The sequence below is a fragment of the Pristiophorus japonicus genome, chromosome 1, assembly GCF_044704955.1.
Source record: "Pristiophorus japonicus isolate sPriJap1 chromosome 1, sPriJap1.hap1, whole genome shotgun sequence".
Classification (NCBI taxonomy): domain Eukaryota; kingdom Metazoa; phylum Chordata; class Chondrichthyes; family Pristiophoridae; genus Pristiophorus; species Pristiophorus japonicus.
In genome coordinates this window covers 42,493,162-42,506,930 of record NC_091977.1, presented here as the reverse complement: position 1 = coordinate 42,506,930, position 13,769 = coordinate 42,493,162, and positions in this window count along the sequence as shown.

The following is a 13,769-nucleotide window of genomic DNA, read 5'->3' as shown; positions in this document are numbered from 1 at the left end:
CTGAACGAGATCCAGGACAATCTGGTGAATACCTTTCAAACTTAGAATAGGGATAGAGATAGGGAAATTGCGCGATGACGCAAACCAAGCGGCGACTTGGAAAGATAGGTTATAGTTAGAGCTAGATAGGGATAGATGATCAATCATGGATCCAAAAATTAATAGGAAAGAAAAGAGATTCTTGTGAACGTCTGCTTGAATGAGAAATGCTTCTGTGATTTTTACTGTAAAAAAAAGCCGGGGAGTTGTGGTTTGTTTTAGCTCCACCTACTTTTTCAAACAGAATGAAAGTTTTTTTAACCCTTCGTAGTGTTGTCCTGTATGTGGGAAGTTTAAGAGTGTGAACCTTATTGAATTACATATATTCGGATGATAAGTTACGGAACCAGGAAATGCACAAAGGATAGGTTTGTTGAGTAAAAAAAAAAGAAAAAATACATGATCCCGGTGGTTAAAAAAAAAAGGATTTAACATGCTCACTTACTTGTCGAAAGAAAACATTCAGAGAAGGCACAGCAAAACAACTGAGATGGATTCAAAAGGATTCAAAAAAAAATAAATATTATATTAAATAACACGACCTTGAGGCTGGAACAATTGAGATAACGAAAAGCAGTCCACAGCCTACGTGCCAGACTTCTCTCTAGTTATGGAAAAGAAAAAAAAAATTAACGTACTAAATAGGTGCTGAAAAAAAAATGTTCTGAGATTTTAAATTATGAGAAAAATTCCACTGCAGTCTAAAAAAAAATCACTCCTGTCCAGTTGGCAGAAAAACTCCATTAAATTAGGGCTTTCATTGACTGATTGGATTTAAACTGCGCAGTGACGCGAAAGGATAGGGAAATTTGGAGACTAAAAGAAATTAAATAAGGCTCATAAGAAATCAAATTTAGAAAATTAGGCTCACAGGGAATTAAGTAAGGCTTATGGGGAATTAAATAGAGCATAGGTGTTCAAGTCAGGTGTGACGTCGACCTCGTATATCACTTGGCCTGTCTAGGCACTGATTGGATTTAAATCACGCAGCAACTCGAAAGGTAGGGCTAGATAAGCACGCGGCGGCGCGAACGCGCAGCGGCGTGGGACGTGCGGGGCGCGAGCGCGCGGCAGTGAACGTGGGCCGACGCAGACGCGCGGCGGCGCAAACGCGCAGCGGCGTGGGACATGCGGCGGCGCGAGTGCGCGGCAGAGTGAACATGGGCCGACGCGAACGCGCAGCAACGCGAACCGTGGGGTGATGCCAAAGTCAGTGCTGGTTTCAGTAAGTCTGTGTTTATTTTAAGTGTTTCAAATCGCGCGGCGACGCGGAAGTCAGTGTTAGTTTTAGTAAAGTCTGTGTTTATTTTAAGTGTTTCAAATCGCGCGGCGACGCGAACCGCGGGGCAACGTGGAAGTCAGTGTTAGTTTTAGTAAAGTCTGTTTATTTTAAGTGTTTCAAATCGCACGGCGACGCGAAACGCGGGGCGACGCGGAAATCAGTGTTAGCTTTAGTAAAGTCTGTTTATTTTGAGTTTGTTCAAAGTCAGTGTTAGTTTCAGTAAAGTCTGTGTTTATTTTAAGTTTGTTCAAATCGCACGACAATGCGAACGCGTAACGACACGGTAATTAGAGTCAGTTTAAATACGAGGGGCAGCGTGAAAATGGGTAATCAGTTGGATAAAACAACGGATGCGGATAGTCCGCTACAAAAGTTACGTGAGGAATTCCCTGAAAGAGCTGAAGACTTTAGAAAATTATCAGGAGCCCTGAACAAATTATTAGGAGATGACCAGTGGCCTCTAGGTGGCACTAGAAGTATAGAGGTAGCAAAAAAAGCACAGGGATTGTCAAAAATTAAAAGATGCATCACTTCTGTCAAGTTGGCAAATAAATGCTATTAAATTAGGACTTGCATTGACAGAGGGAACACATGTTAAAACTGTAGACGACTTAAAAAAAGAATGTGCGCACGAGAAACTTACTAAGAGATCCTCTGGGACCTCTGAGAAAGGTATTGACCGACTACGTAGTCAAATGGCTGGCTTTGTGTTAACCGAGGCTGATGATGAAATTGATGAGTGGTCACTGACTCAGCGCCCAACGGCGCCTCCCGCACCCCCTGGCCCCTTGCTCCAGTCCTCTTGCCAACACCCTCCACCATACACTCCGGCGAGAGGAGTTAAAAATAACCCCATACCACCAAAGCAACAAAACCAAACTGACTCCTCATCCTCTGATAGCGATTCGGATCCCCAGTTCACAAGCAATATAGCCGAAAGGACCAGATCTCACACTCGAAAGGGCAGAACTATATCTCGATATCACAGACAGTCCCGTAAATCTTCTAGTCAATCTACCAGTCCAAGTTGTGAAAGACATAGCAAACACCCCCGCCGATCAAAACGCAGAACTGTCAAGCAGTCAGACAGCTCCGAAACATCCTCCGACCTAGAAATGATCTACATTCCCGGTGTCAGAACCGGTTAAAATGGGTTACCAGGAAGAATCGGTGGAACATCGATTTGTTATCACAACCAATCTGGACTGTAACTTGATGGCTAGAGACTTCCTCTGCAAATTCCAGTTGCATTTGGAGTGTGGAGATGATGGGATTATTGTAAAACAGGGAACCCTTAAGCGGCAGTATATCACTAGAACCCCTCAGTGGTGGTCTCTGGACCTGCCGCAGGCACCCTATCACGTGACCCTAGCATACGATCCCAGTGGAAATGGGAAGACCTCTTCACTCCAGCAATTGATGGCCCCCATGCTCAGAGGCAGAGCAAAACCTCACCTTTGCTTGGGCCAGGCACCAGAGAACAGACCAGTGCAGCACCTGAGGCACAGACCATCCATCACGACTGCGTGGCAATGATCCGACTGGAACGATCTAAAAATACCTTCCCAGCTCCAGTGGCAGGACTCCTGGGGAAGAAGATCAATTTCATAGGTACCCTTCCAGCGGTTGTGGCAGAATTGCGGGAGAGAAGGATCAAGGCAGTCGACCTCGAGGACAGAGGCAAGATGGTGTTCCTGCTGCAGCGAGGGGCAACGTGGTTGAAAAAAGAGCCCCACCACGCTAAAGATTTGAAAGTTATGGTGCGCCAGGCTATAGACGAGGCTGACCCTACCAGCCGGGATGTGCAAATTGTAAAACATGGCCAAACAGTCCAATTCCACGGGGTCCCCGAGAAGGTCTTAACGACTCTGCAGCATCATACTGACTCTGGCATACCTGACTATGTGGATCCTCATGTGTGGGCAGAGGACCCCTCCCAAGTGGGTTATACTCCCATTGATCCGATTGAGATCCCAGTGCAGGGCAATGTGGACTGGCCCTCTATCCGACAGAACCCACTGAAATCACAGGCAATCCTAAACTGACCTTTCGGCACTGTACTGCAATTAATCTGGCCTGTTTTCTTACTGAGCCACCCCAAGATGAGGAAGAACCCAGTCATGATTGTTTATCTTTAATTTAAGAGGCCACATCAGTCAGGGAATATTTAGTTGATGTACCAATGGAAGATCCAGACAGTATTATGTATGTTGACGGAAGTTCTTCTATTAATCCAGAAGGTACACGAATCTCAGGATACGCCATAGTAAAACAGGAGAATCAGGTCTTGGAATCTGCCACTTTTGAAACCGCCTATTCTGCCCAACAAGCTGAACTATTCGCCCTCACCCGAGCCTGTATCTTGGCCAAAGATCTCAAAGTCAATATCTATACCGACTCTAGGTATGCCTTTGGGGTGGCCCATGATTTCGGACAATTATGGAAAAATAGGGGATTCCTAACCTCACAGGGAATGAGATATCCCATAAGCAACTAGTATCTGATTTGTTGCAAGCCCTCATGCTCCCCAAGCACATTGCCGTTGTTGAATGTACCGCCCACACCACCGGAAAATCCCCGGTTGATAAAGGGAACCACTGTGCTGACAAAGAGGCTAAACAGGCCTCTCGTCACCAACAGATGGTAGTGCCCAAAATGATGAGTCAGACTAAAAATCCTGCGAAGGATAAGTTAGCCTCGGAAAAACCAATGCCAACCATCCAAGATGTTATCAAAGCACAGGAGGACGCTCCTGAAAAAGATAAACTGTTGTGGAAATATTATGGATGTACTTATGACAATGTTTCTAAACTCTGGACCACTCCCGCGGAACAGACTTGCATGTCTGACGAGTTGGCTCTATGGGTTATTGAATGTATGCATTTTGCTACTCATTGTGGAGCAAGGACCACGAGTGACACACTTTTGGCTACTTGGTGGCACCCTAGACTCCAGGCGCTCACCCAGAACATCAGTAGTCGTTGCCTGGTTTGCCAGCAACATAATCCAGGGAAGGGAGTCCCCTGTGATTATGGTAAAACGCCCCTACCCGAAGGTCCCTTTGAGACATTTCAGTTGGACTACATTGAGTTGCAAAAAGTTCAGTGTTACAAATATGTGTTAGTAATAGTAGATGTGTTTAGCAGATGGATTGAAGCCTACCCTACCCTGGACAATAAGGCTCAAACTGTTGTTAAGGTGTTAATGAGGGAAATTGTTCCTAGATATGGTATCTCAGCTCGACTGATGACCACCTATGTTCTTTCTCTGACTCAGGCTCTGCGACTAGCTCACAACCAGGTTCAAGATGCTCACCTCGACCTCCCAGTTTTACCCGAATTGTCCCTCGTGGCACCAGGGAAGTATGGATTCGGAAGGGATTAGAGCCACAATGGGAGGGGCCTTTTCAGGTGTTACTCACTACCCCCACTGCAGCCAAGGTTGAGGGGAAAAGTGCCTGGGTTCACCTGCACCACTGCAAGCTCGCCACCCTCTAACAAATCTATTTTACTGGTTATTCTAACTCCTGTTTCTGTTCCAGACTTCCTCTTCTCCATAGCTGAACAAGGCCGTTGGCATCCTAAATGGAACGTGGACCAGTTTGAACTTTTACCCGTAGTGATAGAAAGCCAGCTACACCGACAGTGACCTGAGAAGAGAGACGGGAAAACTGAACTCTTTTAATCAGCAAAATAATTGGACTATTTATCTGAATCCTGGGCCATAAGATGAAACTGTCTGTATGCCACAGTCTGTATAATAGTGTTGATATATGACAGTTTCGGCGCATGGGAGGGGAGACAGAGACGAGAGCTCCATGTAAACACCTTTTTGTACATGTCTTATGTTTATGCGCAAAATGGGAACTTTTCACATTCCCTATACATTCCAAAGGGGGAATTCCTTTGCGCCCCATTCCACTAACCCTAACTGAGACTGTCAGATGGATTACAATACTGCTGAAGCTCTGGACAGCATCACAGCTGAAATGGTAGCAATAAGGACCGTAGCATTACAAAACCGAATGGCCCTCAGTTACCTGTTAGCTGAGAAAGGGGGAACATGTGCCCTGATAGGATCTGAATATTGCACTTACATTTCTGATAGTTATGATTCAGGAAATAGAGTGTGAACGGATGAATGCGATACTCCTAGAATGATCCTAAGTGTTATCATGGAATGATAAAAGGGGGGAATGTGAATGTTTAAAAATGTATAGAGACATTGAAGTTGAGAACGTGGGAATTGTATAGGGACAGTATAAGCTAACAAAGAATTCATGGAGGAATAGCCATGACATCTCAGACTCGAGACTGCGAAATGTTACAACACTAACACATATTGAAACAAAACCCACAGCTTGCAGAAAAACCTCAAGGTCTTATTAAATCATGTTATTAACCTGAAACATTGACAGAAGGTCTTTGTTTAAAATCAGGCCATACTTAGGTCGGCTTATGAGTGGACAAAGGGAAAGAGGGATCTAAGAGGATAGGCTGAACTAGGATGTCACTCTAGCCCTATCTTGTTATCTTTTGCCGAAAATGTATAACCATCGTCCCTTTACAATGTAACGTCACTTTGTCCGTAGGAAGTGGGTGCGTTCGAACAGACTTGCATTCCTTCTGTCCCCGATCGGGATTTGTTTTTTAAATAAAAGCTTGCTTTGTTTAAAGCACAAACGGTATTCGTTTCAGTAATTTTGCTGAACCAGATTGAGGTAAAAGAATCCAGAAATCAACTTCAATGTCTCTATACATTTTTAAACATTCACATTTGAGTCCACAGATTCGCCCATGACGGCTCGCCAAATCAGAGCCTGGACGGCCAGTGACCCCACGTTATCCTTAGTAAAAAGATGTGTCCTAACCGGTGACTGGGCAGAGGCTCATGATGCCTGCCCCGAGGAATTAAAACCCTTTCGCAGGCGCATGCATGAGCTATCACTACAAGCTGACTGCCTGATGTAGGGCAGCCGAGTAGTCATGCCTCTGCAAGCCAGAGAGGCATTTGTCCGGGAGCTCCACCGCGAGCACCCGGGGATCGTTCTCATGAAGGCCATAGCCAGATCCCACGTCTGGTGGCCTGGTATTGACACTGACTTGGAGTTCTGCGTCCGAAGGTGCACCATTTGTGCCCAACTCAGCAATGCCCCCAGGGAGGCTCCACTGAGCCCCTGGCCCTGGCCTACCAAACCGTGGTCGCGGGTGCACGTAGACTATGCGGGTCCATTCATGGGCAAAATGTTCCTCGTAGTTGTAGATGCATTTTCAAAGTGGATCGAATGCACCATTTTAAACTCGAGCACAACTTCCACCACTGTGGAGATCCTCGCAACCATGTTTGCAACGCACGGAATCCCTGACTTATTAGTCAGTGACAATGGTCTGTGCTTCACCAGCGCAGAATTCCAAGACTTTATAATTGACCACGGCATAAATCACGTCAAGACAGCACCATTCAAGCCGGCCTCCAACGGCCAGGTGGAGAGAGCAGTGCAAATCATTAAACAAGGTACGCTTAAAATCCAAGGTCCCACGCTGCAGGGTCGCCTGTCGCAACTGCTGTTGGCATACAGATCTCGTCCGCACTCACTGACTGGGATTCCCCCCCGCGCAACTGTTGATGAAAAGGACTTTAAAAACAAGGCTCTCATTAATCCTCCCAGATATGCACGAAATCATTGAGGCAAAGCGCCGTAAGCTGACTGAGTACCATGACAGAAATTCGAGGGGGAGATGGAATGAGATAGGGGACAAAATGTTTGTACTAAACTATGGCTGGGGTCCCAAATGGCTTGCAGGGACAGTAACGGGCAAGGAAGGAAACAGGCTACTGGTAGTACAAATGGACAATGGCAAAACCTGCCGGAGGCATGTAGACCAAGTCAAAAGCAGAGTTACCAACAGCACTGCGGAACCAGAGGCAGACTACAATGTGGACCTCGCACCACACCTGGTGGACAGACAGAGGGAACAACCTGAGGAAAGGGCAATCCCAACAGACAGCCCAGGCGAGTCAACAACAACCACACCAATCAAAACAGACAGCCCAGGTGAGATACCAGCAACCACACCCAAAGAAAAACAGACACCAAGGCAAACAACTGAACCACAACTCAGACGCTCTACGCGAGAGCGTAGACCACTTGAAAGACTGAACTTATAAAGACAATAAGACCTTGGGGAAGGGTGATGTCATGTATCTTACATTATTATATATAACTGTATCCCAACATGCTATACATGACTGTAATAAGATATGACCTGTAACCACCAGCACTGGGGGTGCAAGAGACAGGCATATAAGCACAGGTCTCAGGCAAGTGCAGCATTCCAGAGCTGTGAAATAAAAGGTGCAGGTCCAGAGTGACCTTGACTTCACTACATGCCTCGTGTGAATCTGTACTGAGGGGACAGGACTTTACACTTGCCATAGAGGGAGTGCAACAAAGATTCACCAGACTGAATTCCTCAGATGAAAGGATTGTCCAATGAGGAGAGATTGAGTAGACTAGGTCTATATTCTCAAGCATTTAGAAGAATGAGAGATGATCTCATTGAAACATACAAAATACTTACAGGGCTTTACAGCGTAGCTGCAAGGAGGATGTTTCCTCTGGCTGATAAGTCTAGGACCAATTGTCACAGTCTCAGAATAATGGATCGGCCATTTAGGACTGAGATGAGAGGAAACTTCTTCACTCAGAGGGTGGTGAATGTTTAAAATTCTCTACCCTAGAGGGCCGTGGAGGCTCAGTCTTTGAGTATATTCAAGACAGAGATAGAAACATAGAAACATAGAAAATAGGTGCAGGAGTAGGCCATTTGGCCCTTCTAGCCTGCACCGCCATTCAATGAGTTCATGGCTGAACATTCAACTTCAGTACCCCATTCCTGCTTTCTCGACATTCCCCTTGATCCCCCTAGTAGTAAGGACCTCATCTAACTCCTTTTTGAATATATTTAGTGAATTGGCCTCAACAACTTTCTGTGGTAGAGAATTCCACAGGTTCACCACTCTCTGGGTGAAGAAGTTCCTCCGCATCTCGGTCCTAAATGGCTTACCCCTTATCCTTAGACTGTGACCTCTGGTCACATTCAAATTCAGGGAATCAAGGGATATGGGGATAGTGCAGGTAAGTGGAGTTGAGGTAGAAGATCAGCCATGATATTGAATGGCAGAACAGGCTCGAGGGGTCGAATGGTTTACTCCTGCTCCTAATTCTTATGTTCTTATGTTCATGATTGAAGAGGCCTTGCCCATAAATTATGGTCAGACTTGACCTGCTCTTTTATATCACTTTAAAGAGAAAAGGGGAAAAAAACTGCAAATGCAAAATCAGAAAAACACACACCTGTAAAGAGAAAAGCTGTTAATGTTACCATCCTTCATCATTTTCTGTTTTTGTCTCATATCACTCGGGTGTGAAATAATTTTGATCTTTACATGTTTAGTAATCTTTGTTGCCTTAAAGTAATCTGTTGTGTCCTTACACACTACAGCAAATCAACACGAGGCACATACTGGAGACAAGGTCACTCTGTGACCTGTACCTTTATTCACAGGACCAAGAAGTGATGACACTGCATGGGACCTCCCTTTATATACCTGGATGACCAGGTGAGGAGTGTCTCCCACAAGTTCACCCCTTGTGGTCAAGGTGTGCATTTCTCAGGTGTATACAGTGTACAGTGTTGTTACATAAAGGTTACAGTTATGTGAGGTTACAAACATGACATCACCTCCCCCCGATGTCTTTGGGTCAAAGATTCAGTCTTTCAGGCGGTCAACGCTCTCTCGTGGAGCGCCGCAGTTGGGGCTCTGGTTGTTGAGCCTTGGCATGCGTCTTTGTCAACTGTGGAGATTCCGGCTTGTCCGGGCTGACCGTAGGGACTGTGCATGCTGCTGACGGTTCTTGTTGCTCGTTCACTGGTGGTGGTGTGGGCAGCATCTCATGATTTTCCTCAGGTTCCTCAGTGTCCATGCTGAACCTTTTTTTTTACTTGGTCCAGATGTTTGTGGCATATCTGCCCATTTTTGAGTCTGACCACTATGACCCTATTCCCCTCTTTACCAATTACAGTATCCTCGAGCCACTTGGGCCCCACAGCGTGATTAAGAACAAATACAGGGCCATCGATTTCTATACATCTCCACTTTGAGTTACGATCATGGCACTCATTTTATAGAAACATAGAAACATAGAAAATAGGTGCAGGAGTACGCCATTCGGCCCTTCTAGCCTGCACCGCCATTCAATGAGTTCATGGCTCAACTTGCAACTTTAGTATCCCATTTCTGCTTTCTCGCCATACCCCTTGATCCCCCTAGTAGTAATGACTACATCTAACTCCTTTTTGAATATATTTAATGAATTGGCCTCAACAACTTCCTGTGGTAGAGAATTCCACAGGTTCACCACTCTCTGGGTGAAAAGGTTTCTCCTCATCTCGGTCCTAAATGGCTTACCCCTTATTCTTAGACTGCGTCCCCTGGTTCTGGACTTCCCCAACATTGGGAACATTCTTCCTGCAACTAACCTGTCTAAACCCATCAGAATTTTAAATGTTTCTATGAGATCCCCTCTTATTCTTCTGAACTCCAGTGAATATAAGCCCAGTTGATCCAGTCTTTCTTGATATGTCAGCCCCGCCATCCCGGGAATCAGTCTGGTGAACCTTCGCTGCACTCCCTCAATAGCAAAAATGTCCTTCCTCAAGTTAGGAGACCAAAACTGTACACAATACTCCAGGTGTGGTCTCACCAAGGCCCTGTACAACTGTAGTAACACTTCCCTGCCCCTGTACTCAAATCCCCTCGCTATGAAGTCCAACATGCCATTTGCTTTCTTAACCGCCTGCTGTACCTGCATGCCAACCTTCAATGACTGATGTACCATGACACCTAGGTCTCATTGCACCTCCCCTTTTCCTAATCTGTCACCATTCAGATAATAGTCTCTCTCTGTTTTTACCACCAAAGTGGATAACCTCACATTTATCTACATTATACTTCATCTGCCATGCATTTGCTCATTCACCTAACCTATCCAAGTCACTCTGTAGCCTCATAGCAGCCTCCTCGCAGCTCACACTGCCACCCAACTTAGTGTCATCTGCAAATTTGGAGATACTACATTTAATCCCTTCATCTAAATCATTGATATACAATGTAAACAGCTGGGGCCCCAGCACAGAACCTTGCGGTACCCCACTAGTCACTGCCTGACATTCTGAAAAGTACCCATTTACTCCTACTCGTTGCTTCCTGTCTGACAACCAGTTCTCAATCCATGTCAGCACACTACCCCCAATCCCATGTGCTTTAACTTTGCACATTAATCTCTTGTGTGGGACCTTGTCAAAAGCCTTCTGAAAGTCCAAATACACCACAACAACTGGTTCTCTCTTGTCCACTCTTCTGGAAACATCCTCAAAAAATTCCAGAAGATTTGTCAAGCATGATTTCCCTTTCACAAATCCATGCTGACTTGGACCTATCATGTCACCTCTTTCCAAATGCGCTGCTATGACATCCTTAATAATTGATTCCATCATTTTACCCACTACCGATGTCAGGCTGACCGGTCTATAATTCCCTGTTTTCTCTCTCCCTCCTTTTTTAAAAAGTGGGATTACATTGGCTACCCTCCACTCCATAGGAACTGATCCAGAGTCTATGGAATGTTGGAAAATGACTGTCAATGCATCCGCTATTTCCAAGGCCACCTCCTTAAGTACTCTGGGATGCAGTCCATCAGGTCCTGGGGATTTATCGGCCTTCAATCCCATCAATTTCCCCAACACAATTTTCCGACTAATAAGGATTTCCCTCAGTTCCTCCTTCTTACTAGACCCTCTGACCCCTTTTATATCCGAAAGATTGTTTGTGCCCTCCTTAGTGAATACCGAACCAAAGTACTTGTTCAATTGGTCTGCCATTTCTTTGTTCTCCGTTATGACTTCCCCTGATTCTGACTGCAGGGGAACTACGTTTGTCTTTACTAACCTTTTTCTCTTTACATATCTATAGAAGCTTTTTCAGTCCGTCTTAATGTTCCCTGCAAGCTTCCTCTCGTACTCTATTTTCCCTGCCCTAATCAAACCCTTTGTCCTCCTCTACTGAGTTCTAAATTTCTCCCAGACCCCGGGTTCGCTGCTATTTCTGGCAAATGTCCACTCAAGTTACAATTTCTGCAGATGAATTGTTGAAACCGGCAGGTCTTCGCAGCATGTTTGCCCCCGCACCTCCAGCATGAGCTGTGATTGTTGTTAACAAAAGAGCTGTTACCAGGCATTCCTCTCTGATTGTCTCTTTGATTACTCTTGAGCATTCTGTTTGTCGGTGTCAATGGTCCCATCCTGGGACGTATTGTCCTTTGTGATGGTGTAAATGTCCGTTCAACCTGCCATTGTCTCTGTTGCGGGCCCACCCTAGAGTCTGTTACTGCCTGGTTGGTGTCAAATTGCCCTTGCCTGCCTACAGGGTTCTGAGTTGGGTTTATCATGTTAACTCCCTGCTCCATCGCCACGTTGGGAGCAGAGTTGTGCGTGTATATGATCTTGGTTTCCTCCTCCCCCGCCATGAAGGTCTGAGCCATCAACACCGCAGCTTCCAAGGTCAAGTCCTTGGTCTCAATTAGCTTCCTAAAAATCCCGGCATGACCAATGCCCTCAATGAAGAAATCCCGTAACATCTCCCTCCTGCAGGCGTCTGTGAACTTACAGAGGCTGGCCAAGCGCCGAAGGTCCGCAACGAAGTCCGGTATGCTCTGCCCTTCCTGACATCAGTGTGTATAGAATCGGTGTTGGGCCATGTGTATACTACCTGGGGACTGGGAGAAATTTAGAACTCAGCAGAGGAGGACAAAGGGTTTGATTAGGGCAGGGAAAATGGAGTACGAGAAGAAGCTTGCAGGGAACATTAAGGCGGATTGCAAAAGTTTCTATCGGTATGTAAAGAGAAAAAGGTTAGTAAAGACAAACGTAGGTCCCCTGCAGTCAGAATCAGGGGAAGTCATAACGGGGAACAAAGAAATGGCAGACCAATTGAACAAGTACTTTGGTTCAGTATTCACTAAGGAGGACACAAACAACCTTCCGGATATAAAAGTGGTCAGAGGGTCTAGTAAGGAGGAGGAACTGAGGGAAATCTTTATTAGTCGGGAAATTGTGTTGGGGAAATTGATGGGATTGAAGGCCGATAAATCCCCAGGGCCTGATGGACTGCATCCCAGAGTACTTAAGGAGGTGGCCTTGGAAATAGCGGATGCATTGACAGTCATTTTCCAACATTCCATTGACTCTGGATCAGTTCCTCTCGAGTGGAGGGTAGCCAATGTAACCCCACTTTTTAAAAAAGGAGGGAGAGAGAAAGCAGGGAATTATAGACCGGTCAGCCTGACCTCAGTAGTGGGTAAAATGATGGAATCAATTATTAAGGATGTCATAGCAGCGCATTTGGAAAATGGTGACATGATAGGTCCAAGTCAGCATGGATTTGTGAAAGGGAGATCATGCTTGACAAATCTTCTGGAATTTTTTGAGGATGTTTCCAATAAAGTGGACAAAGGAGAACCAGTTGATGTGGTATATTTGGACTTTCAGAAGGCTTTCGACAAGGTCCCACACAGGAGATTAATGTGCAAAGTTAAAGCACATGGGATTGGGGGTAGTGTGCTGACGTGGATTGAGAACTGGTTGTCAGACAGGAAGCAAAGAGTAGGAGTAAATGGGTACTTTTCGGAATGGCAGGCAGTGACTAGTGGGGTACCGCAGGGTTCTGTGCTGGGGCCCCAGTTGTTTACATTGTACATCAATGATTTAGATGAAGGGATTAAATGTAGTATCTCCAAATTTGCAGATGACACTAAGTTGGGTGGCAGTGTGAGCTGCGAGGAGGCTGCTATGAGGCTACAGAGTGACTTGGATAGGTTAGGTGAATGAGCAAATGCATGGCAGATGAAGTATAATGTGGATAAATGTGAGGTTATCCACTTTGGTGGTAAAAACAGAGAGACAGACTATTATCTGAATGGTGACAGATTAGGAAAAGGGAAGGTGCAACGAGACCTGGGTGTCATGGTACATCAGTCATAGAAGGTTGGCATGCAGGTACAGCAGGCAGTTAAGAAAGCAAATGGCATGTTGGCCTTCATAGCGAGGGGATTTGAGTACAGGGGCAGGGAGGTGTTGCTACAGTTGTACAGGGCCTTGGTGAGGCCACACCTGGAGTATTGTGTACAGTTTTGGTCTCCTAACTTGAGGAAGGACATTCTTGCTATTGAGGGAGTGCAGCGAAGATTCACCAGACTGATTCCCGGGATGGTGGGACTGACCTATCAAGAAAGACTGGATCAACTGGGCTTGTATTCACTGGAGTTCAGAAGAGTGAGAGGGGACCTCATAGAAACGTTTAAAATTCTGATGGGTTTGGACAGGTTGGA